Here is a 24,819-nt window from a genome sequence, read left to right as displayed (position 1 = left end):
TGTCGGGGGTCAAACTCAGGTTGGGTGTGTGTAAGGCAAGCATCTAACTTGCTGTACCATCTCTCCAGCCACTGGGCCAACTTAATTTTGTTTTTAGGTCACACCGAGCACTAATCAAGGATTACTTCTGACTTTGGGGCTGGAGTGATAGCACAGCGGGTAGTAAGGTAGGGTGTTTGCCTTGCACATGGCCGACCCGGGTTTGATTCCTCCATTTCTCTCGGAGAGCCCAGCAAGCTACCGAGATATCCTGCCCGCACGGCAGAGCCTGGCAAGCTACCCGTGGCGTATTCGATATGCCAAAAATTGTAACAAGTCTCACCATGGAGACATTACTGGTGCCCGCTCAAGCAAAATCGATGAGCAACGGGATGACAGTGACAGTGACAGTGACAGTGACTCCTGACTTTGCAAGGGAACCATATGGAATAACAGCAATTAAACCAGGTTGTCTGTCTGCAAGGCAAGAATCCCCCTCTCCCCTCCCCTGTCTGTCTTTCTCTGTCTCTCTGTCTCACTGTGCTATTGGGTAGAGGACCCCTCAAGGATCTCTTGACGATGCTCAGGGATCCCTGAGTGGCTCTGGGGATTGAATCTTAAGTCCTATTCCATTTTTCTGTCCCCCTATGTCCTGTGGAATCACTAATTACTATTATTATTTTTGAGTTGGGGGAGACACATGGAACCACCTCTCTGTCTCAAGCCAAAGAGAATTGAAGAGATGCCCCACCCCACCCCTGCTATTTCCCTTTAGAAACCATGAGGGTCATTCGTGGTGTGTTAGAAGCCAGGGACTAAAGCATATGAGAGCAGTCCCCCAAGATTCAGGTGAGAGGACTTGGGGGCTGCTCTGAGTGCTGACAGACCCATGGGGCAGACACAGGAGCCGTCTGCTTCCCTGCCCCAACCGGGGACCGGGGGTTGCACATGTTGGGGTGGAGGAGGGCCAAGAAGGCACGTGATGTGAAATCCCTTGCATCTTCAATCATTGTCAGTACCTCAATCCAGGGCAGCCCTCCTGGGTATGGGCCTTAGGATCCACAAGGCGAATCCCCGTCCCCGCCCCCACTTTTTTGGTGTCTCCGCCCTCAGGGCTCTGCCCGGGTTGGAAGCCTTCAGTCTCCTGGGACTGCCTGGAGATGGTTGCAGGCTACGTGACCTTTGTCTTAGTCCTTTGGGCTGCATTAACAAAATACCCTAGACTGGGTGACTTATACTCACAGCACTGTATCTCCCTTTGTGCTGGAGGCGGGAAGTTCAAGGTGGTAGAGTGAAGGAATTTGGGGTCTAGTTAGGGTTTCCTCCTGGGTGCACTGACTGGATGATGCTGTGAGTAGCTTCCCTGGGGGAAAGGGCTTGGACCTCAGCAGTCTCTTGACTCCTAATCCCATCATCTGGAGGGTTAAGATTTCAACATAAGAGTTTAGGGGGACACAAACATTGAGACCACAGCAACTTTATGTCAGTCAAGTCCCAATGCTCTGTTTTTTTTTTTTGGGGGGGGGAATCACATCCAGCATTACTCATGGTTTACTCCTGACTCTATGCTCAAGGATCTCTCTCTCTCTCCCTCTCTCTCTCTCTCTTCCCCCCCCCCCTCTCTCTCTCTCTCTCTTTTGCTTTTTTGGGTCACACCCGGCAATGCTCAGGGATTACTCCCAGCTCTGCACTCACTCCTGGTGGGGCTCAAGGGGCCATATGGGATGCTGGGAATCGAACTCGGGTTGACTTCGTGCAAGACAGACACCCTACCCACTGTGCTTTTGGGTAGAGGACCCCTCAAGGATCTCTTGACGATGCTCAGGGACCCCTGAGTGGCTCTGGGGATTAAATCTTAAGTCCTATTTCATTTTTCTGTCCCCCTATGTCCTGTGGAATCACTAATTACTATTATTATTTTTGAGTTGGGGGAGACACATGGAACCAACTCCAAATCTGTTTGCTTGATATGGCCTCTCTAGGTGAGGTCACCCCTGGCTTTGAATATTTTAATGTTCATGTGTTTCTTTGTGCCATTCATGTCGCATTGTCAGTGCTGTCCTCTGGTTGTTCATCGATTTGCTCGAGTGGGCACCAGTACCATCTCCATTGTGAGACTTGTTACTGTTTTTGGCATATTGAATACGCCACGGGTGGTTTGCCGGGCTCTCTGAGAGGGACGAAGGAATTGAACCCAAGTCAGCCGCGTGCAAGGCAAATGCCCTACCTGCTACCCGCTGTGCTATCGCTCCAGTCCTGGGTAAAATATACATAGCATAATAGTTTTCATTTTAACCAGTTTTTTAATGGCAGAATTTTTTATTTGCTGTAAAAAAGCAATTAGCCTCTGGGCTGGAGCATAAGGGGTTCAATACCCAGCACCCTATAGACTCCCCTAAGCTCCATCAGGAATGACCCCTGAGTGCACAGCCAGGACTAAATCCTGAGGATCTCCTCTGGGTGTAGCCCCAACGGCCTCCCCCCAGTTAGCCTGTCACTGTCACTGTCATCCCGTTGCTCATCGATTTTCTAGAGCGGGCACCAGTAACGTCTCCATTGTGAAACTTGTTGTTGCTATCTTTGGCATATAGAATACACACGGGTAGCTTGCCAGGCTTCTGCCGAGCAGGCGAGACACTCTTGATAGCTTGCCGGGCTCTTCGAGAGGGACGGAGGAATCGAACCTGGGTCGGCTGAGTGCAAGTCAAACGCCCTACCCGCTGTGCTATTTCTCCAGCCCCCAGTTAGCCTAAATTTATAAAATTATACTTGTTTGTTTTACTTATGCTGCTTAGCTTCTGTGTCTACGTGTCTTTTTATGTCTCTTGGGACTGCCTGGGGCAGTTGCCTGCTGCTTTGTTTTTATGGGAATCAAACCCAGGGTCTCATACATGTAAGGCAAGTGCTTTACTTCTTCCTTGTCTTTTATTTCTAGTCTTGGTTTAGGGACCATGTCTGGTAGTGCTCAGGAGCTACTCCTGGCTCAGTGCTTGGGTGGGAGTCACTTGTGGCAGTGCTCAGGGACCCTGAATTGCTGGGACTCAACCCCAGGGTTCCCACGTGCAAACCCTGTACTCTAGGCCATTGATAGCCACTTATTTAAATTCTTTGGTGATTGCTATCTTATTATTTTTCTTGGATTCTGGGATCAAACCTAGGGCCTCTTACATACAAAGCATGTGTTCTACTAGCAATGAGCTATATGCCTAGCCTCGAATCAATGTCACATGGAGGTGTGTGCGTGTGGTGGGGGAGGGAGGAGGTGAGAAGAGTGGAGAACGGCTGCCCCTGGGTCATGTGATCTCAGGATTGAACCCAGGACTCCTGAATGCCAACTAGTCACTCCAGTAGCATGAAGTGCAATCCTGTTGTGTAACCATCACCTCTCACCAGCCCCACGGTCTTCTCCTTCCCATTTCCTGTGTTATTGTTCTTTGTGGAGTTGACTGCAGGTCACAGACGTGCTTGGACATTTGGGCCTAGATCACGTGCCTGGATGTGGCAGACTTGTACATTTTCAGTTTTGGTGTTTGCCAGAAGTCCCAAATTACTGGGCCACCAGTGCTCAGTGTGTGTGTATATATGGGCAGTACCAGGGAATAGAACTCAAGGCCCCAAACTTGTGACACAGCTTGATGGCTCTTTTGCCATTAAGCCATCCTGGGCCCATCTCTGGAATATTACCCCATCCCGGTTCCCCCACTAAAACTCTCCCCACTAAATAGTAAATTCTCCTGTCCTAGTTCTGCTTTCTCTCCCTCTGAACTTGCCTATGGTCAGCCCTCATATGGGTAGGGTCTCACGCTATTCATCCTGCAGAGACTGGCTATTATATTTTGCATAAAGGCTTCAAAGTTCATTCAAAGTTCATTCATGTTGTAGCATGTCAGCATCTTATTCTTTTCTGAAAAAGCCGAATCATATTCCATTATGTGTCTGTATCACATTTTGTTTATTCATCCGTCAGGTATAAGTTCTTATGTGGAGGAAGGTTTCTATTTCTCATGGAATAGCATTGCTGGTTACACAGTGTCTCCACGCTAAGCCATCTGTGGATCCGGGAAGCTGTTTTCTAAAGTAATTGCATCACTAAGTGCCCAGTATCACTGTATGAAGACTTTAGTTTCTCTAGATCTTTGCCAACAGCTGTATTATTATCATTGTTTTGATTGAGGACCAATTCTGGTGGAGCTCAGGGTCTACTCTTTTTTTTCTTTTTTTGGGGGGGGGTCACACCCGGTGATACTAGGGGTTACTCTTGGCTTTGCACTCAGGAATCACTTTTGGGGGTGCTTGGGGGACCATATGGGATGCCGGGATAAACTCCGGTTGACCGCATACAAGGCAATTGCCCTACCTGCTGTATTATTGCTCCAGCCTCTTAGGGTCTACTCTTGGGGGTCACTTGGTGGTGCCAAGGATCGAATCTAGGGCTCCTACATGCAAACCAACAGCTCCAGTCCTCTGAGCCATCTCCAGGGCCCAACATTTAATATTATCTGCCCCCTCCATTTTATTGCCATTATTTGGGGGGCACTCTCAGTGGTTCTGGGGTTGATGGGGGGTCATGCGGTACTCAGGGCTGAACTCAGGCCATTGTCATGGGCAAGACATATGTTTTGCCACTTGAACCCTAATCCTGGTCCTATGTTCGATCACAACTATCTTAGTGGATAGTCCATTAACTTTGGTGAACATTCAGGATAAATAGAAAAATAGAAATGAGAAAATAAAAGCCAGCCATTATCCTACCATGCTAATGCCAGGGATATCACTTAAATTTCTGATCTTAGTACAGTACTATATATCTCTATATATGGTATGTATTTTCTCACAATCTTTTGAAAAAAGAATTAAACAATAGATGCTGTTTTTCCATATCCTTAAATATTATTGCTTAGTAAGCCTGTAATTTAATTATAGTAAAGTGCTTTCTTAGCAGTGTTCCGCCCACTTGCCCGTTTTTCCTAATACGTACTAGGCTAGCAAGCGGAGTAGATGCTGAAAAGTAACTGGACCTTTGTTGCCACGTGACCAGTTCAGCCAATCCAGAGCTGGCCGCGGGTAGAAGCCTCTGGAAGTATCTGCCACACCCAAGATGGCGGACAGACGCCATGCTAACTGCGGCTTCCGGGAAACTGACCAGCCCTGTTGGGCTTCGGACCTGGAGCTCTGCACCACGCCCAGTGCAGACTATTCTTTTTTAGCAATTTCCGCTCCCTTTGATTGCATGCTGGGAATTGCAGACGGAAGCGAAGCGCCTCGGCCACAGAGGTGGTGCTGACTGTGCATTAGTTGTTTTTTTTTTTTTTTAATTTAAATTTTATTGAATCACCCTGTGGAGGGTTACAAAGTTCTCAGGATTATGTCAGTTATACAGTACTCAAACACCCTTCCCTTCACCCATGCCCATATTCCATCACCAACCACCCCATTATACCTCCCGCCCCCTCCCGCCCCCCCAGTCCCCGCCCTTGTAAGTGATAAGTTTCACTTCGTTTACGCTTTATCTTGGTTACAGTCCATGTTTCAACACATAATTCACTATTGTTGCTAGGGTTTCCCCCCAAAAAAGAGAAGACAGTCCCACTGTCAAGGAAGCATTTGATGGCTCTCCATTGCTGAGAATATAGAGATATTAAGTCCCGCTGTTTGTTACATAACTTTTCTATTTTTTTTTTCCCCCCTCGTCCCGCGCCACTGAGATCACGCCTGTTTAGTAATCACCACGCTGCCTGACAAAGGGAAAACAAACCAAAAGAGATGGTTATTTCTCGTCATCAGCCGGCGTGGGGCTCTGGCTTAGTTGATAGTCTGGTAGAATGTCTGCAAGCAGTTTCTGGAACCAAAAGTAATACGCTGGTATTGGCCCCGGCTCAAGATTCCACCAGCGTCCCGCTGTTCCAAGTACATAATAATTTATTCCCTTGTATCCGATTCCCACGCCACCAGGTCCGTGTCAGCTTAATGGATATCATACTATGGTTAACGCCACGCCGCGTTTCTTCCCGAGAAAGAAGGATATTTCTTCTCAGCCGGCGTGGGGATATGGCTTAGCTCAGTCTATAGAGATGGCTACCACTTTGGTGGCCTTCAATATTTCAGCAAAAGACTTACTATTCTTGTTAGGATTTCCCACCAAAGTCCGACCTGTTAAAAGGGAACCATTTCATATTGGTGATGATTAAATGACAATAGGTTGCGCGGCCATGGCAGCGGCCTCGCGGCTTTGAATTTCTGTATAAAGTCCAGGGAAAGTACAGCCAGAAATTACACGTCGCTACAAACTTTAACCCTATTATGGTCCCCCCAAAGTCCAACCCATTACAAAGGAACCATTTCATATTGCTGATGATTAGATGACATTAGGCTGCCACGGCCGCGCGGTTTTGGGTTTCTATATAAAGTTCAGGGAAAATTCTGCCTAAAATTCTATCGCCACAATCCTTTACCCTTTAACAAAAAACTTAGTACTATTGTTTGGAGTTTCCCCCCACGTTAAGCCCTGCCAAAAAGGAACATTTACACGTTGCTGACAATCAAGAGATATTAGGTTTTGGATTTCTATATGAAGTCCAGGGAAAATTCTTTTGGTAATTGCATCACTCGCTGGCAGCGCCTGGGCCAGAAGCTCCCAGCACACAGTTTGGAGGCATTTTGGGGGCGCCGCTCGTGTCCAAAGTGGTTCAGTTGCCTCCGGGGTCGATCTCGCGCGGGGCCGCAAAGGCTGTGCATTAGTTTTTAAGTGTTCTGTGTTGGTCCGAGAGTTGCTAAGGGGATGGCAGGAGGCACTGGGGAAGGAGTGTGGAAGCAGGGCTGGGGACGGGATTCTGATGAGCTCATTAACAGACTCCCTCGGTTTGCCCCCAGAAGTTGGAAGCCCATTCCTGCCCCTGCCCGTAGGGGACCCCACCAGGGCTGCCAGCGAGTACAGGAGAGGCGTGCTTAGACCCCGGGTGGCGGAGCGCACTGGAGGCTACGCTTCCTTCTCTTACTCATTTTTGGGCCACGCCCGCCCGCTGGCCTTACTCCTGGCGCCTGCTCAGGGATCACCCCTGGAAGGACTCGGGGGACCATCTGAGGTGCAGGGGACCGAATTGGGCTCAGCTCTGTGCTAGGCAAGAACCCTACCAGCTGGACTACGATCTCTTCATTCCTGCTCTCCCGTCTTCGTGACTTGCTTTGTAGTAATCTGGGCCACGTTTAAAGTGGGAATCTTTGACAGCACAGCCCCGAGTGCAGAGTACAGAGAGACAATTTTCCCCTTCACGGATGAAGATATCATTCTGTCGTTTAAACAGAAGAGAGAGGTCGGCACGACAAATTTCCCTTTAAGCCTTTATTGCGTCCCACAAATTTTTTTTCCAGCTGAAAAAAAAAAATCTCATTTAATTCCATTGGGAGCTGAGAGACTGCTGGTGCGATTTCTACTTTTAAGTTTGTTGAGCCGTGGCCTACCAGATTTGTCTTAGCAAAAGTTCCGTGAGTTTGAGAAGAATGTGTATTCTGCTACTAGATGAAGTGTTCTAGAAATGTCAGTCAGATCTAGTTGATTGCTGGTGCTATTCAGTTCAAATATATCCTTATCGTTTCTGCTTTAATCTGTCAGTTACTGATTGATGCTTTGAAGTCTCCGATGTAAAGAGTGAAAGTATTGATTGCTCACTTGTAGTTTCAATAAGTTTTATCTTGTGTATTTAATATTCTATTGTCACTGCTAGTGGCCAAGAACTGTTGCATCTGATTGGAGAAGTGACCTCTTTGTCACTATAGATATTTTTTTTGGGGGGACTGGATTTTTGGGTAATGTCCATTGGTGCTCAGGGCTTACTCCTGGCTCTGTGCTCAGGTATGGTTCTTGGCGCGCTCAGGGGAACCAATGGGATGTTGGGATGGAATCCAGGTCAGCCACATGAGAGGCAAGTGCCTTAACCCATGTACTATGTCTTCAGCCCTTTTCTTAATGATTATGTGATGACCTCTATTTCTGTCACTGAGAGTTCAGTTCCCTTTCTGAAGTCTGTGTTGCTAGAATTAACATAGCTACTCCAAATTTTAAATGTACTTTATTATTATTATATTTTGCTTTTTGGGTCACACCTCGCGATGCTTAGGGGTTACTTCTGGCTCTGTACTCAGGAATCACTCTTGGCGGTGCTCTGGGGACCGTATGGAATGCTGGGAATTGAACCCGGGTCGGCTGCGTGCAAGGCAGACGCCCTACCCGCTGTGCTATCGCTCCAGCCCCTTAAATGTACTTTAAATTTAATTAAATTTTAAAAATTCTCAGAGACTGGAGTGATAGTACAGTAGGTGGGTAGGGCGCGTGCCTTGCAGGCAGTTGAACCAGGTTTGATCCCTGGCTCCCTTTATGGTCCCCCCAGCCGCTGGCAGGAGTAAGCCCTGAGCATCCCTGGATGTGGCCCTCCAACCAAACTCCAAACCTGCTCTCTCCCTGACCTTGCACTGTCGGGCCGCTGTGGCAGTAGCTGCCCGTACCTGGCTGCGGTGCTCTGCAGGGTTGCACTGGGGTGCGGGACTCATTCACGCCCTTGAGGTGCTCACCCAGGCTGTGCTCGGTTCCTTGAAGAGCTGACCCGGTCCAGAGTCTCACCCCGAGTGGTGGCAAACAAGTCCTGGGCGTGGTGCCCGCCAGGGGTCGCTGTGGCGCTGGCAACGCTCTCTGGGCTCACACTTCCTGCCCTGGCAGGCGCAGCTCTTGTAAGCGGTGGGGTTCCCCCAGGAGACCACAGCCCTGTCACCCCATCCTGTGGTGTCAGGGTCCCTGAGAGCGGAGCTGCCAGGACCCTCTCGGTGGATGTGGGCCCAGGAATTTGAACTTGTGGCCATGTGCTTACGGGTGCTCTTAGCCTTGAGAGACTCCACAGATGAAGATTGGTTGTTGTTGGTTTTATCCTGGTATGTCTTTCTCCACACTTCTTTGGGGGTGGGGTTGTTTGATCACACCCAGTGTTGTTTCTAGTTCTGAGTTTGGAAGAGCTGAGACCAAGCAGACTCAGCCTTTCTGGGACCCGAGAGAGCCCAGGACTTACAGGGTTTGCATTGCCCATGCAGACCCCAGTTTGATCCTACAGAGGGTCGCCCCCAGACAAGCAAACAGAACCTCAGCATTCCCGGGCCCGCTCTGTCCCCCTAGTGGTTACATCCACAGGGGCCATCAGGGAGAACTCTGCATCTCGTTCTTCCAAGTGTCCCCCAGGTGCCATTTCAACACTAGCTGCAGGAGTCCAGGGCCATCCCCCTTGGTGAAGGGGGGCAGCTAGAGGGGGGCTGACCCCACATGGCCTTGGCCGAAGGCCCCATTCGGAAGGAGACATTGGCTGCCACCGCCATGCAGAAGAGATGGCCTCGGTCTTGTCCCTAAGGATGAGCCAGACAGAACGCAGGGCAGGACATTCAGACAGGGACAACGGACACAAATGTGCGACCTGTTTGCAGGTGAGTGGAGTCAGGGGTCGCGGGAAGGTTGTGAGTTTGTTGTTTCTGGCCTGGTGTGGCACTTGACTACACCAAGGGGCCTGTGTTTTGGCTTTGCTCAAGGTCATGGGCTAGCCTGTTACACTGTTACTGGCACTGTTACTGCCGCCACTCCAGAAATGGCCACCAGGTGGCGTCCGTCCCCTGTACAAGTTGCCGCTGGCAACGGAATTGAGAGCGGGAATCAGGAACCAACCCCTGCTGCCTGTAGGCTGGTGGTTGAATGCCCCCACCCTCACCCCCGCCCCGTCGCTCTAGCCCCAAGAGAAACCTCTTCCTCTAAAACTCCCAGCACTTCCAGAGAGAAGACAGAGCTCTAGGAAACGGAGCCTGGCTGGGAGGAAGACGCAGTTCTTTAAAGGGGGGTAACCCGGTCAGTGTCGGGTTGCAGCAAGAGCAAGAAAGCAGGAAAGCTTACCTAGGATCAGGCGGCCTTCTGCCCTCATGTCACCAGGAGTGATGATGGTTATGGGACCTCTCCCAAACTATCCAGTGAGAAGAAACGGAGGCTGGTGTCACTTGCCAGTCCCACAGGTGTTCTCAGAACCAGCACCCCATGGCATTACAGGGCCATCAACCCACACGTGCTCAAGGGGCCAGGGAAGTGCATGGGTGAGGCTGGGAGAAATTGCAAACCACTGGGAATGGTGGGGTGAGAGCATGTGCACTTTTTTCTGCTGCTGCAGCTCAGGGTTTCTTGTGTCACTGCCCGGTTGTGTCTAACCAGGCACAGTGCAGCCTTGGATATTTAAAATGTGACTACCTTCGTGCAACACTTATTCCTGGTCCCTGCCACCACTGGGAGTAGTTACTAATGTAATTTTAAAAAAAGCCTTTGGGGTCACACCTGGCGATGCTCAAGGGTTACTCCTGGCTCTGCACTCAGGAATTACTCCAGGCGGTGCTGGGGGGACCATTTGGAATGATGAGGATCAAACCCGGTCAGCACGTGCAAGGCTACCCGCTGTACTATGGCTCCACCCCTCACAATGTAATTTATTTAACAATGAAGCTAGCTAACTAGCAAAGCGTCTGGCCTGGGGTAAAGTCCAAACTCCAGAGCCTGACTTTTTGCAGCTCTGTGCTCTCCAGCCTCACCGCTCATTTCCTCCCACGCTCATGCACTTGCCTCCTAGCCAGACCAACTGACGAGCCTCCTCCCCTGCCTTTGTCCTTTGTCCCTCTTTCGTCTATTCTCCCTCCTTTAAATCCAGCTGGAGGGGGACCCTCTCCTCCACTGGGTGGTGGGGTTGCCAATGGTTGAGAGACTGGTGCACACTTTGCTCAACTCCCAAGGGCAAACTGAGAATGGCGCCCCCTAGTGTCGGGCAGATGCTCAGCCCCGCCTCCAGGTACCCGGTGGGGACTCTGGATGGGACGCCCACCCCCCACCCCTTCCTCGTGTTTCTCTGTGGGCACCTCCAGAGAGCCAGCAGATGGCGCTCGTCTAGTCTCGGGGGACTCCCCGGATGCCAGCTGAAGGATGGTGAGATGGTTTATGCAGGGACGCGCGCAGCTCAAGCCTCCAGTTGCCCCTGAGCCCGGCAGAGGTCTGGAGCTGCATGTCGGCTGCAGCCTGTGCCACACCCGAGCACCCTCCTCCAGAGCCTCTTGGAATGCTGCAACTGCACAGGAGCAGGCCCTCGCGTCCCACTCCTCAGACCTGCCCGGGGCAGCCGAGTGCTCCTCCTAGTTTGGGCAGGGCCACCCCTGGCGACTGGCGGGGGGCGGGGGTGGGGGGGAGGGTCCCCTGAGCACACCAAGCCTGTCGCGGGGGGGAACGTCTGACAGCGGTGGCTCCGTGAGTGGAGGAACAGCTGTGTCAGGGCCGGTCATCTGTCTGGTCTGCATCCTGGCGTGGGGGCGGGGGGGGGGGGGCCAGGGATTGGGGATTCCTAGAAAGGCAGGAAGGTCCCCGGGCCTGGTGGGGAGACCAGGTGCGCAAGGCACCTACACGTTTGCCTTGAAGCTTTAAAAAAAATGTTTACGATTTTTATTAGACTTTTGGATCACACCCAGCGGTGCTCGGGGTTACTCCTGGCTGTGCACTCAGGGATCACTCCTGGCGGGGCTCAGGGCGCCTTAAGGGACGCCCGGGATTGAACACAGGTCAGGTTCAGTTGGGTTTTTAAAATGGGCTTGCCCGTGAATTACGAAGTTTACTGTGTTTTATTTATATAGGAGAGTGATAAATGTTATCATGACACTGAGTGTTCCTTCATATCAATCATGTCCTGGGGGCCGAGTCTGCTGGTGAGCAATGTCACAGCATATTGGATTACTCCAGGAAGCAATGGGCTGTGTGAGAGTGTATGTATGTATGAGTATGTGCATATGTGTGAGTGTATGTATATATGTATGTGTATGTGAGTGTTTGAGTGTGAGTGTATGTTGTGTGAATGAGTGTGTGTACATGTGTATGAGTGTATGCATGTGTATATGTGAGTGTTTGGATATGAGTGTATATGTGTATGTGAGTATATGTGTGTGTGAGTATGCATGTGCAATTCTGTGTGAGTGTGTGTGTGTAAAAAAATACCCGTTCCATGCAAGGAATTTGTTCCACCCAGAAAGCCATCTCTCTGCTCCCCTTTCCTTCTTGGTATTTGGGTAGTGATCACGGACTACTCCTGACTTGGTGCTCAAGGTCACTCTAGGGTCACTCCAGGTTATTTCAGGATCACTGTGTGGTCTTCCGAATCTGGCCTCCCGAATGCAAACCAGGTGCCCAACCCATTGATCCATCTCTCTGATTTATTTCAATACTCTGTGTGTGCATGTGTGTGTGTGTGTGTGTGTGTGTGTGTGTGTTCGAGAGGGGTGGATTTGTACAACACCTGGTGGTCCTTGGGGACTACTCTTGGCCACTTCGACCTTTTGCTTGTTTGTTTGTTTGTTTATACTTTGGGGCCATATCCCGCTGTGCTCAGGGCTTACTCCTGCGCCTGTGCTCAGCGATCTCTCCTAGTGGACTATATTTCATGCTGGGGATCAAACCCAGGTCAGCTGCATGCAAGGCAAGCATCCTACTTGTGGTATCCCTCTGACCCGTTGAAACTTTTAAAAACATAGACTTTTTAATGTAGGAATACTGCTATTTATTCAGCTATCGATTAAGCTGATTGAATTGGACATGAACTCCCACCTTACTTTAAAAAAATTTTTAATTGGACATCCATGAGATAGACCATTACAAAGCTGTTCATAATTGAGTTTCAGTCATACAATGATCCAGCACCCATCCTTCCACCAGTGTACATTTCCCACCCCGATGTCTCCAGTTTTCCTCCCCTCATCCCCCTTCCCCACCCCCTACCCCAGCCTCCCTCTAAGGAAGGCACTTTCCTTCTTGCTCTCTCTCTCCTTTTCCTTTTGTGCATTATGGTTTGCAATACAGGTGCTAGGAGGTCATGGTGCTTGTTCAGGGCATTCGGTATTTTTATTGGGATAGTGAGGCTGGAGTAGCTTTTCAATTGGGTGGCAGCTTTGGGGTGAGGATGTGATTGCTGAGGCTTCCAGAAGTACAGGGAGCTTGAAACATTTTTTAGAGCACAGCTCAGTGGTACTAAATACTAAGTACATTCACAGTGCTGCATAGCTATTACCACTATTTGTTTCATTGTTATGTTTTGGGGCCTCACTTGCCTGTGGTCAGGGCTTACTCCTGGCTCTACCTTCAGGGGTCACTTCTGGCTGGTGTGGGAGGACCCATATAGTTCCGAGGATAGAACCCAGGCTGGCCGTGTTGCAAGGAAAGTATTATCACCACCTGAATCTAAAACTTTTCATCGTTGGGGCTGGAGCCACAGTACAGCAGGTAGGGCGTTTGCCTTGCACGCGGTTGACCAGGGTTTGATTCCCAGCATCCTACAAGGTCCCTTGAGCACCGCAGGAGTGATTCCTGAGTGCATGAGCCAGGAGTAACACCTGTGCATCCCTGGGTGTGACCCAAAAAGCAAAATAATAATAATAATTAAAAAAATAATTAAAACTTTTTATTGTCTTCAACAAAACCTTATGCCCATTCAACAAGTCCTCCCTTCTTTCCTTCCTTTCAACCCTTGGCTCATTTTATTAATGGAAAAATGATTTTTAATTGATTCATCATTGGTTGACATTACTACAACATTTCAGGGACATCACTTTATACCTTTTTTTTTCTTTTTGGGTCATACCTGGCGATGCACAGGGGTTACTCCTGGCTCTGCACTTAGGAATTACTCCTGGCGGTGCTCAGGGATATGGGATGCTGGGAATTGAACCCCGGTCGGCCACATGCAAGGCAAATGCCCTACCCACTGTGCTATCGCTCCAGCCCCATCACTTTATACTTTATAGGTATCTAAGACTCTCCTACCCCACAGCCACTGTTCAGGACCCTCTCACCACCCCTGGGCCCATGTGGCCATCCCTCCCGCCCTCCTCCTTTCCCGTCAATAAACACCATAACTTCCACTTAGTTCAAGTTCAATTTTGCGATTTTATGCCAATTCTTTGATCATTTTCTGGTGAAACCATCCACTAATCAGCTCTCTTCCTTGCTTATTTCACTTAGCACGGTCACTACAAGTTCCCTCTACCTGACCCCCAAAGGCACATGCCTGTCTTTTTAATGGCAGAATAGTATTCCACTGAGTCTGTGTATGGAACAACTCCCTTAGCTAGTCACCTGCCCATGGGCATCTCGGGTGATTCTGTGTCTGGGCTATTGCAAACATCACTGCTAGGAGCCCAGGTGCAAACATTCTTTCAAATGCGTGTTTTCTTGGCCGTTAGGGGCTGAGCTTGTGCACAGGCTCCAGGGAGTCCTCGCCTTTAGTTGTGCTGTCATGACTGTGCCCACCAGGTGCTGTTACAGTGCTCCCATGGGTTTGTCAGGGGATGTGCTTCCTGGCCATGAAGCTCGTATGCCTTTTAGTGGCAGGAATTTCTCGAGGACACACCTCCCTTTTGTGGTACTCACACACACACCTGGCTGCAGTGCAGCCAGAAATCATCTGTGCTACTGGGGATTGCAGACAGCAGAGCTGCCAGGTCTGTGCTTTGTGCATGTGGGACACCAGGGATTTGAACTTGGGACCATATGCTTGTAAGGCGCTTTATGCCTCTGCACAATTTCTTCAGGCCAACACCTTGTAATAAATTTTAATGAACAGCACTGTAGTATTACTCTAATCTGCTTCCTAAAAACAATGCTAGTACTTTAATAAAATTTTATAAAACTATTCACAGTCAGTTTTGTTTGGGGGATCATATTGGCTTTGTAAAATATACTGGTAGGCATATGTCCTTTTCTAGTTACTGAAACAAATTTTGAGGTGTTGAAGTTACTGCTTTCTTGCAGCTTTGAAAGAAATCTGTGGCTCCATCTGCGCCTGGCACCGTCTCTAGCGGTTTCAGTGTGTGTGCGCATGCGTGATGTTTTCAGTGCATAAAAGTTTATGGATGTTTTTTAAACATCGAGCTGCCAATATTAAACAGCACTCTAATTATTTACTGTTGTCTGCTTGAATTTTACTTTGATGGATGATAGTAACACCCTAAGCTTACCTTAGCTTACCTTATTTCTGGAGCGATAGCACAGTGGGTAGGGCGTTTGCCTTGCCCATGGCCAACAGGGTTCGATTCCTTTGCCCCTTCTCGACAGCCCGGCAAGCTACCGAGAGTATTCCACCCGCACGGCAGAACCTGGCAAGCTACCCGTGTCGTATTCAATATGCCAAAAACAGTAACAAATCTCACAATGGAGACGTTACTGGTGCCCACTCGAGCAAATCGATGAACAACGGGATGACAGTGGTGATACAGTGATATTTATGGGCAGAACCTGGCAAGCTATCCGTGGCGTATTCAATATGCCAAAAACAGTAACGATAGGTCTCATTCCCCTGACCCTGAAAGCACCTTCAGTCGTTGGGAATGAGGAGTAAGCAGAGGCTGCTAAAATCTCAGGGCTGAGTGTAATAGAGACGTTACTGGTGCCCGCTCGAGTAAATCGATGAACAATGGGATGACAGTGATACAGTGAAGCTTACCTTCCTGAAAACATGAAAATAATCTTTTTCTGGAAAAATAGTTTGACCCAGTCTGAGTGTCTCTTTCAAGGATTAAGGAATAATTTATTGGTCCATAGATATTCGTCAAGTGGGGGCGCACTTGCCTAGCATGTGAATTGTCCTGAGCTCAACCCTTGGAGATGCCTGGGCCCCTCTTCCATACCACTGGGGGTGACTGTGGTGGCCCTCCAGAACAGCTGAGTTTGGCCTCAATAAAAAAGTCTTATGTGGGGACTCTCCTTCATTGTTGGTGGGAATGCCACTGGCCCAGCCTTTCTGGAGAATGATATGGGCAATCCTCAAAAAGTTAGAAATTGAGCTTCCATACCACCCAGTAATACCACTTCTGGGAATATACCCCAGGGTCCCAAAAACACACTGCAGAAATGTCATCTGCACTTCTATGTTTATCACGGCACTATTCACAGTAGCCAGAATCTCAAAATAACCCATGTGCCCTAGAACAGACGATTGGTTAAAGAAGCTGTGGTATATCTACAATGGAATACTATGCAGCAGTTAGGAAAAATGAAGTAATGAAGTTTGCTTATAAATGGATAAACATGGAGAGTATCATGCTGAGTGAAACGAGTGAGAAGGAGAGGGACAGACATGGAATGACTGCACTCATTTGTGGGCGGTAAATAAATATAATGTGAGACTAAATATAATGTGAGATGACTGCTGGACTAGAGCTGCTACCAACTGGATTCCACGGGATGTCAAAAGACCGAGTGGCCACCCACCTAGGAGATGGTCAGACTTCTTTGTCAAAACCCTGAATGAACAGGGTTTGAGGCTCTTTGTGTGCCTGGAGCGAGCAGACGCCACTGGGCTACACTAGCACGTGACAGAGACGTTACTGGCGCCCGCTCGAGCAAATCGAAGATCAACGGGATGACAAGTGATACAAGTGATACTAATACCCAAGAACAGTAGAAACAAGGCCAGGAGGATTGGTCCATGGTTGGAAGCCTGCTTCAAATGCTTGGGGAAAAGGCAGTTGGGATGAGAAGAGATCACTACAACAAAGATAGTTGGAAACGATCATTCTGGATAAGAACTCTGTGCTGAAAGTAGGTAAAAGAAAAAGCGTGATAACCCCTCAGTATCTGTACTGCAAGCCATAATGCCCAAAAGGAGAAGGAGGGAGGGTGGGAGGGGGAGAGGGAGGGAGGAAGGGAGAGAGGGAGGGAGGGAGAGAGACAGAGAGACAGACAGAGACAGAGAGAGAAAGTGCCTGCCACCATCTGCCATAGAGACAGGCTAGGGGAGGGGGGAACTGGAGTCACTGGTGCCGGGAAATGGACACTTTTGGAGGGATGGGTGTTGGAACATTGTAAGACTGAAACCTAATCATGATCAGCTTTGTAGCTGTGTACCTCACGGTGACCAATAAAAAAAAATTTTTTTTAAATCCTGTTTGTTGGGCCTGGAGGAGAGTGCAGTGTGTGGGGCGTTTATGTTACGTGCATCTGACCTGGATTCAACCCCAGTGCCCCAGGGATCCCTGAGCACCTCCAGAAAGGCCTGGCACAGCCAGGTGTGGCCCCCAAACCAGTATCTGGAGAGAGAGCACAGTGGGCTGAGCACGCCGTCAGCTTGCTGGGGCCTGATTCAATCCTCAGGACAGTCTCCTGAGCATGGGTCCCTGTGGTTCCCACACACACACAAATTCTGTTTGTGATTGAAGAAAAAGACTCTAGTCTCATTTATGTCCTCTTGTATTATGCTTCCTCTTTGAACAGCAGCAAAGAAGCTGGAGCAGGAGAAACAGCACAGCAGGTAGGGCCCTTATCTTGCACGGGGCTGGCCCGGGTTCGATCCCCAGCACCCTATGTGGTCCCCCAAATCCACTAAGAGCGATTCCTGAGCACAGAGCCAGGAGTAAGACCTGAGCACAGCCGGGTGTGGTCCCCAAACAAACAAACAAACACCAAGACCAAACAAAAATAAGTCTACTTCCCTGCTCGACCCATTATCAAAGCTTTCCCTAAGCGAGTTGCATTTCCTGTATTTTTCGTTGTCCACAGAATTGGGTTCCGCTGCAGAAAACAAACCTTGGTTCTAGGCTAGACCTTCGGCCCCGAGGCCTAGTGACCCACAGAGCCTGCTTCTCTTCCTCCTAAACAGGAAGGACACCACCTACCCTGGAGGAGTGGCCCTGGGGTCCAGCTCGGGACTCAGTTTCCCCTCTGTCCTCATCCTCAGTGTGGGGAGGGGTTGGGCAGGAGGCTGGCCTCTGTGCTCTGTGCCCCCTGCTGCCAGCCAATGTCCAAGGGGACAGTGTCCACTGAGACCCAGAGCCTGTGAGGATAAGGTAAAAATCTGACTCAAACACTGAGAATTTCCTGTGTCAGCGAGGCCAGACTCTGGTGGTGTCCTGTTGTTGGGTCAACAAACACGAAGAATCCAGCATTTCTCAACTGGAGGCCATATCCCCTCCGGGGAGTCCCCAGGATATTCCAAAGGGTCACAGGTGAAAATTGTGTAAATGGGGTGGGGTGAGGGGGGTAGGGAGCATCATGGGACTAGGGAACAACCAGTAGGACCAAATGCCACAGGGAGAAAACAAGGTGGGAGGGGGGCCAAGGTTAGAAAAAGTTTGAGAAACACTGGTCCGGACTCTGGTCAGGCTATTTGGGGAAGTGTTTTGTAGGTGTGCTAACGTTTATAGTCACCTGACTTGAACGAAAGTGTATCCTCCACGGTATCCAACCCGCTGATCAGTTTTGCTGTTATCGAAAAAATTGAATTTTTCTAGGTCAGAAGGAATTCTGCCTTTCTAAAACATGACTAAAGCATTTAAAAAAAAAAAAAAAAGGCCTGAGATTCTGGCCTGCTGAGCTGTTGTCTAGATTCTAGACTAGCCAGCCCCACAGTCACATATAAATTTCTTAAAATCTCTCTCTCTTGGGGCTGGAGCAATAGTACAGCGGGTAGGGCATTTGCCTTGCATGCGGCCGACCCAGGATTGATTCCCAGCATCCCATATGGTCCCCTGAGCACTGCCAGGAGTAATTCCTGAGTGTAGAGCCAGGAGTAACCCCTGTGCATCCCTGGGTGTTACCCAAAAGGCAAAAAACAAAACAAAACAAATCTCTCTCTCTCTCTCTCTCTCTCTCTCTCTCTCTCTCTCTCTCTCTCCACATTTACACACAATGCAGTAGTGCTTAGATATAGTATTTTGTATGCATGTATGGTCTGTAAGTGTGTGTCTGTCTTCAGCCTCAGGACCCTTGCTGCAGCACTGAGTTTTGGAGGCAGAGACACTGGGAATAAACCATGATGACAAAGGAAGTTTTCTTCTCCAGTCATGTCTGCCCAGCAGGACTGGACTCCAGCTGTCCCTGTAGGCCCCCAGTGGCTCCCAGCGACTCTCGGTTCACTTTGGGACCTCACCCACCAGCTCAGCACTGTGGCTAACACTGATGGGCTGGGCACTTCATATCCATTTACCTTGGGGTTTTTTTTTTGGCTTTTTGGGTCACACTGGCAATGCACAGGGGTTACTCCTGGCTCTGCACTCAGAAATTACTCCTGTCGGTGCTCGGGGGACCATATGGGATGCTGGGAATGAAACCCAGGTCAGCCACGTGCAAGGCAAGTGCCCTACCTGCTGTGCTATCGCTCCAGCCCCAATAAGAGATATTTTCATTTAAAACCAGAATGCAGAATTTTGTGATCACAAGCTCCCCGTGGCGTATTCAATATGCCAAATACAGTAACAATAACAGGTCTCATTCCCCTGACCTTGAAAGAGCCTGGGGAATCTTTCCCAATCGTTGGGAAAGACGAGTAAGGAGAGGCTGCTAAAATCTCAGGGCTGGGACGAATGGAGATGTTATTGGTGCCCGCTTGAGCAAATTGATGAACAAGGGGATGACAGTGATATGGTGATATTTTTGTCACTATTCAAAAGTATCTATTCATCATACCTGGAGGAGAATGGGACAATTCATTTTCTTGATCTGGAGCCAAGATCAAGCCTAGGACCTAGAATTTAGCAGATGCCTAATAAATAGTTAATTAAATGAAGGAAGAAAGGGATTGATGACTAACCATAGCTCCTCCAACCCCCAAGCACCTTGCTGGAAGTAGGCCCTGAGGCTAAAGAGCGAAAACAATACATTATACCTTCACCAGTTTGGCTGGCCGTAGCCAGCTCACTGACAGTGCTCAACCTAACCTACTTTTCTCCCACCACACACTTCTGTGCAGTTCTCGAGAGTGTTAACTTGCAAGGTTCTACCTGATACAGGTCTGACCAACCCGCGATGCCTGTAACTTCATTCTGCCGCTAGCTAGGCTCTGTGCTGTAAACACCAACACTGTGGTCGGGCTTTATGGTCTCTTTTTCCAGTGTATGGGCCATAACACCAACTGTCAAATCTCCTTCAGTAGCACTGTATCTCCTGATATACTCTCCGGGAAATGCCCGGGTATTGGCTGTTTTGGTTTTCCCCTCTGAATGTGGAAGCACAGAGGTCACATGGACAAAGCCTGCTTCTGTCGGAGGGCAGCTTCTGTAATTGCCCCGTAATCGGACATGTTCCTAATTCTCCCTCTGCAAAGTTTTGTTTCCTGTTTCAGGTTTTGTTTGCTTTTGAGCCACACCTGGCAATGCTCAGGGGCTATTCTACCCCTGACTTGGTGCTCGGGGGGTCTCATTCCTGGAGGGGTGCATTCCTGACCCAGTAGTGCCAGGAACTGAACCTGGGACTCCAGCCTGCAAAGCCTGTGCGGGAGGTCTGTGAGCTGCATAGTTTTGCTCTCCACCTTGATTCCCTCCCCCTGCAGCCGTGGCCAGCGTATGCTGGAGCCAACTGACACCATCTGGCAAGGATTCATTTGTTTGATTTTCGTAAGCCAGAGAAGCTAATTGTCATACTTTTGGAATCTTGAAATTGGCAAAATTGACACCATAGAAATCAGGAAGTGCTTCACATCAGGTCCTACCCACTTCTACCTGGAACTGAGAGCTGACTGTTAAACAACTAACCTGCCTGCTAAGATGTCTTCATTACTTTTTATCTGGACTATTCTTCCTTTCCTTCCTTCCTTCCTTCCTCCCTTCCTTCCTTCCTTCCTTCCTTCCTTCCTTCCTTCCTTCCTTCCTTCCTTCCTTCCTTCCTTCCTTCCTTCCTTCCTTTCTCTCTTGCTTTTTGAGTCACACCCAGCTCTGCACTCAGGAATTACTCCTGGCGGTGCTCAGGTGACCATATGGGATGCTGGGAATTGAGCCCAGGTTGACTGTGTGCAAGGCAAATGCCCTGCCTGCTGTGCTATCGCCCTAGCCTCTAGACTATTTTTTCTTATTTAAACTTTTGAACAATAATTGGGCCATACCTAGTGGTGCTCAGGGCTTACTCCTGGCTCTGTGCTCAGGGTCACTGCTGGTGGCTCTGGAAGCCCATCTGTGGTGTCGGATTGAGCCGGAGTTGGCTGTGTGCAAGGCAAGTGCCTCAACCCCTGTACTCTAGCCCCTCTTGTCGCAATTCCTACAATAACCTGCTAACAAGCATTCTACACCCAGAATGATCTCTTTCCAGATGATTATTGTAGGATATTTTGACTACAAATAACAGAAAAAAACTACAGTTTTTTTTTTAAATAAACATAAGAAACTTGTATTATTTCTCATTGCAGAGGTAAATCACTTTTGATAATACTCAGCAGCTAATGAACTCATCAGGTACTTTAATTCTTTTCTTTATTTTGGACTGTCATGGTTCAAAGATCACATCCACCTACAATGACATGTGTTACTTCTCCTTTACAATGACATGTTACTTCTCCTTCTGTCCCTTAAAGAGCAAATACAATCTTCCCAGAGATCTCCCAGCAGGGAAGTTCCTTTCTGGGACCCATGGTCAGACCTATCACTCGGTGATTCACCGAAAGGGGTAGGGAGGATTATGATGGGCTCACACTACTGGTTTTCAATCCTTCAGAACTAACATGCACTTTTGTATCTAATATTCGATAACACTTTTATTGGGGGGGGTGTTCTGTCCACACTCTTCCGTGCTCTGAGATCACTTCTGGTGGTGCTCAGGAATCATATAGGGTGATAGGGATTGAACCTGGGTTGTCTGCATACAAGGCAAGCACCATCCCCACTCTATTGCTCCAACCCTATAACACTTCTTAACTGAAATAGAAGTTGAAGATAAAATCAGCTCAATGGTTGTTTGCTTGATTCACATGTGTGAGACCCTGGGTTCAAGCCCAACATTATAGAAAGAAAAGAGGGCTGGAGTGATGTACAGCGGGTAGGAAGTTTGTCTTACACGCGACTGACCTGGATTCAATCCCCGGCATCCCATGTGGTCCCCCAAGTACTGTCAGAAGTAGTTCCTGGGTGCAGAGCCAGGAGTAATCCCTGAGCATCGCTGAGTGTGACCCAAAAAGTAAAGAGAGAGAGAGAGAGAGAGAGAGAGAGAGAGAGAGAGAGAGAGAGAGAGAGAGAGAGAGAGCTATCATGGATACCATGGAATCTACCGTGGTGTGAACACTGCAACTAAAGACGTGTGTGCGCGTGGCCATTCCCCAAGACCAGCTCGTGAGTGGGCCCAGAGACCTCCCAAACCAGAACGTGTGCAAGCTCTACAATGCAGTGAGCATGTAAGCAAACAGGAGTCCCGCAAGCAACTGGGTTCGACGGGGCCAGAACAGCAGCAAGCACAAGGAGAGGGAACAGAACAGACATGGAGACTCATTTAAAGAAGGAAAAACACTCATGGCAAAGGAGAAGGAAGGAAAGGACCAGAGGAACTTCCTGGCTTCCCATGGCCCTGGATACAGGCTGTCCTTAAGTAGCCGTCAGCTCTGCCGTCTGAGTTAATAGTATAGTGTGTGTGTGTGTGTGTGTGTGTGTGTGTGTGTGTGTGTGTGTGTGTGTGTTAGGGCAATGCCCAGGAACTGTGCTCGGGGATCCCTCCTGGAGAGACTCCCCTACGGGGTTCTCCTAGGGGGCTCAGGGGCCTATGAGCTATTCCTGGAAATGGTCAGGTTGTGGTACTCTAGTCCCGGGGTCTTTGGGGACCCTCAAGGTCACACTTTCTGGTGTTCAGGGAGTCAAATGGTGCTGGGGTCCTCATGTAGGGCTTCACACATGCTAAGGGAATATATAGCCCTAAAAAAAGTGGAACTCTAGCTTTTCTTTTTGGGTCACACCCAGTGATGCTCAGAGGTTACTCCTGGCTCTGCACTCAGGAATTACTCCTGGCGGTGCTCAGGGGACACTATGGGATGCTGGGGATCAACCCGGGTCGGCCATGTGCAAGGTAAACGCCCTCCCGCTGTGTTATTGCTCCAGCCTGGGGCTCTAGCTCTTCAGATTTGAAACTGTTTTTGTGGAAGCCAACTGCACTGGAGTGCTAGTCATAAATACACACTTCCGTAACTCTACAACTGACTTTATCAAATTTGTCTGTCCATTCGGGTTGTTTTTGCTCTTTGTGTGGTATATATAAGCCCCCGGAGCATCTCCCCCCTTTTTTATGGTGAAGGGGTTTGGGCTACACCTGTAGTGCTCAGAGCTGACTCCCGACTCTGTGCTCAGGGGGCAGGGGTCTAAGCTCAGGGACCCTGGTGGTGCCTAGAGGACCACAGACAGTGCTGGGGATCGAATCCCATTTGGCCGCGTGCAAGACAACACTTACATCTAGACTCCACGCCAGCCGCTGTAGGAACATTCGTCTTTCTTTCTGTTATTTTTGGCTTTTGGGTCACAGCTGTCTCCGTGCTCAGGAATCACTCCTGGAAGTGTCCGGGGGACCATATGGGATGCCAAGGATCGAATCTGGGTCTCGGTGTGCAAGACTGAACCTGGGTCAGCCATGTGTGAGACAAGCCCCCTGCCCTCCGTACTCTGGCTCCAGCCCCAGTGCGGAACCGTTCTCGAGCTGTTCTTTCAGGGGCGACTCATCTCTGCGGTGTCTCCTTAGGGAGATGTGGCTGGTTCAGAGCTTTGCTGGTGTGACGCTTCAGTAAGCACACTAGCCGCGGGGCGTGCAGCCATCTGAAGTGGAGTGGGTCGGTCTGTGGAACCGAGCCCATACTCTGGGAGTCCAGATGCTATCCCCGGGGAGACAGTGTCTGGGTCGGTTTGTGGAACCGAGCCCGTACTCTGGGAGTCCAGATGCTATCCCCGGGGAGACAGTGTCGATGGTGATGGAGGTGGAGGACACGGAGACGGTGTCCAGAGACTCGGGCATGGCTTGGAGTGGAAACCGGCCCATCTGGTGACCTGCAGTGGAGTATCTGGAGTGGACGTGAGAAATAGCCGGCCCCTCCCTCTGCAGCCCGTCTGAGTAGTGTGCCAAGGGCAGAGCAGGGAAAAATGAGAGGTTTATTATGTTTGGGGGCAGGAAGAGGAGAAGGTGCGAAGGCAAGGGAGTCCGAGGAGAGGAGTCCGCCTGAGGATGGCAGACGGCTGGAGAGATGTGGAAATTGGTTTCATTTGTTTGTGTGGGGGCCACACCTGGCAGTTCTCAGAATTTGCTCCTGGCTCTGCTCGCAGGAGTCACTCCTGGTGCGGCTCAGGGGACCATGTAGGATGTTGGGGGCCTAACCGGGTTGGCTGTGTATGAGGCATGTACCCTACCCGCTGTATTATTGCTCCCACCCAAGGCATACGGTGCCGGGGATCGAAGCCAGGTCAGCCTCATGCAAAGCAAGGCCTTGCCCGCTGTTCTAGCTCTCTGGCCTGACGCTGGGAGATATCGGGAAGAGGGGAAGTGTCCTCTTAATCTAGACCTTGCTTCTCATTATTTTAATCCTTTTTTAATTTTATTTTTATTAAAGAACAGTGATTTACATAGTTATTGATGGCTGAGTTTTAGGCATATAATATTTCATTTATTTATTTTGGTTTTGGACCACATTTGGCAATGTTCAGGGGTTACTCCTGGCTCTGTGCTCAGGAATCACTCCTGGCACTGCTCAAGGGGACCATGTAGGATGTTGGGGGTCCAACCGGTTGGCTGTGTATAAGGCACCCTACCCGCTGTATTATCGCTCCCACCCAAGGCATATATTATTTCAACACCATCCCACCAGTGCCAACTTCCTCCACCACTCTTCGCATATTGGCTCCTCACCCAACCCTTGCCCCATCCCTCCTCTCAACTTGGCAGGCACATTACAAATTTCCAGAGGCTATGGCCTAAGTCTCATGTTTTTGGTTTTGTTGAGTCTGTGTTTTAGATGGGTGAGTGGCATAGACCTTACTTCTTCTTTTTTTTTTTTTTTTAGCTTTTTGGGTCACAGTCAGTGATGC

General features: G+C 49.4%; 1 pseudogene; it reads right to left on the bottom strand.

Annotated features, from left to right (window-relative positions):
- Positions 1-23,755, bottom strand: part of LOC101546264 (40S ribosomal protein S4, X isoform-like) — a 54,314-nt pseudogene extending 30,559 nt beyond the window's left edge.
- Positions 23,756-24,819: the final 1,064 nt, after the last annotated feature.

Source organism: Sorex araneus, chromosome X, assembly GCF_027595985.1.
Source record: "Sorex araneus isolate mSorAra2 chromosome X, mSorAra2.pri, whole genome shotgun sequence".
Classification (NCBI taxonomy): domain Eukaryota; kingdom Metazoa; phylum Chordata; class Mammalia; order Eulipotyphla; family Soricidae; genus Sorex; species Sorex araneus.
The sequence above is the reverse complement of the archived record's forward strand: the minus strand, read 5'-3'. Positions and strand labels throughout refer to the sequence as shown.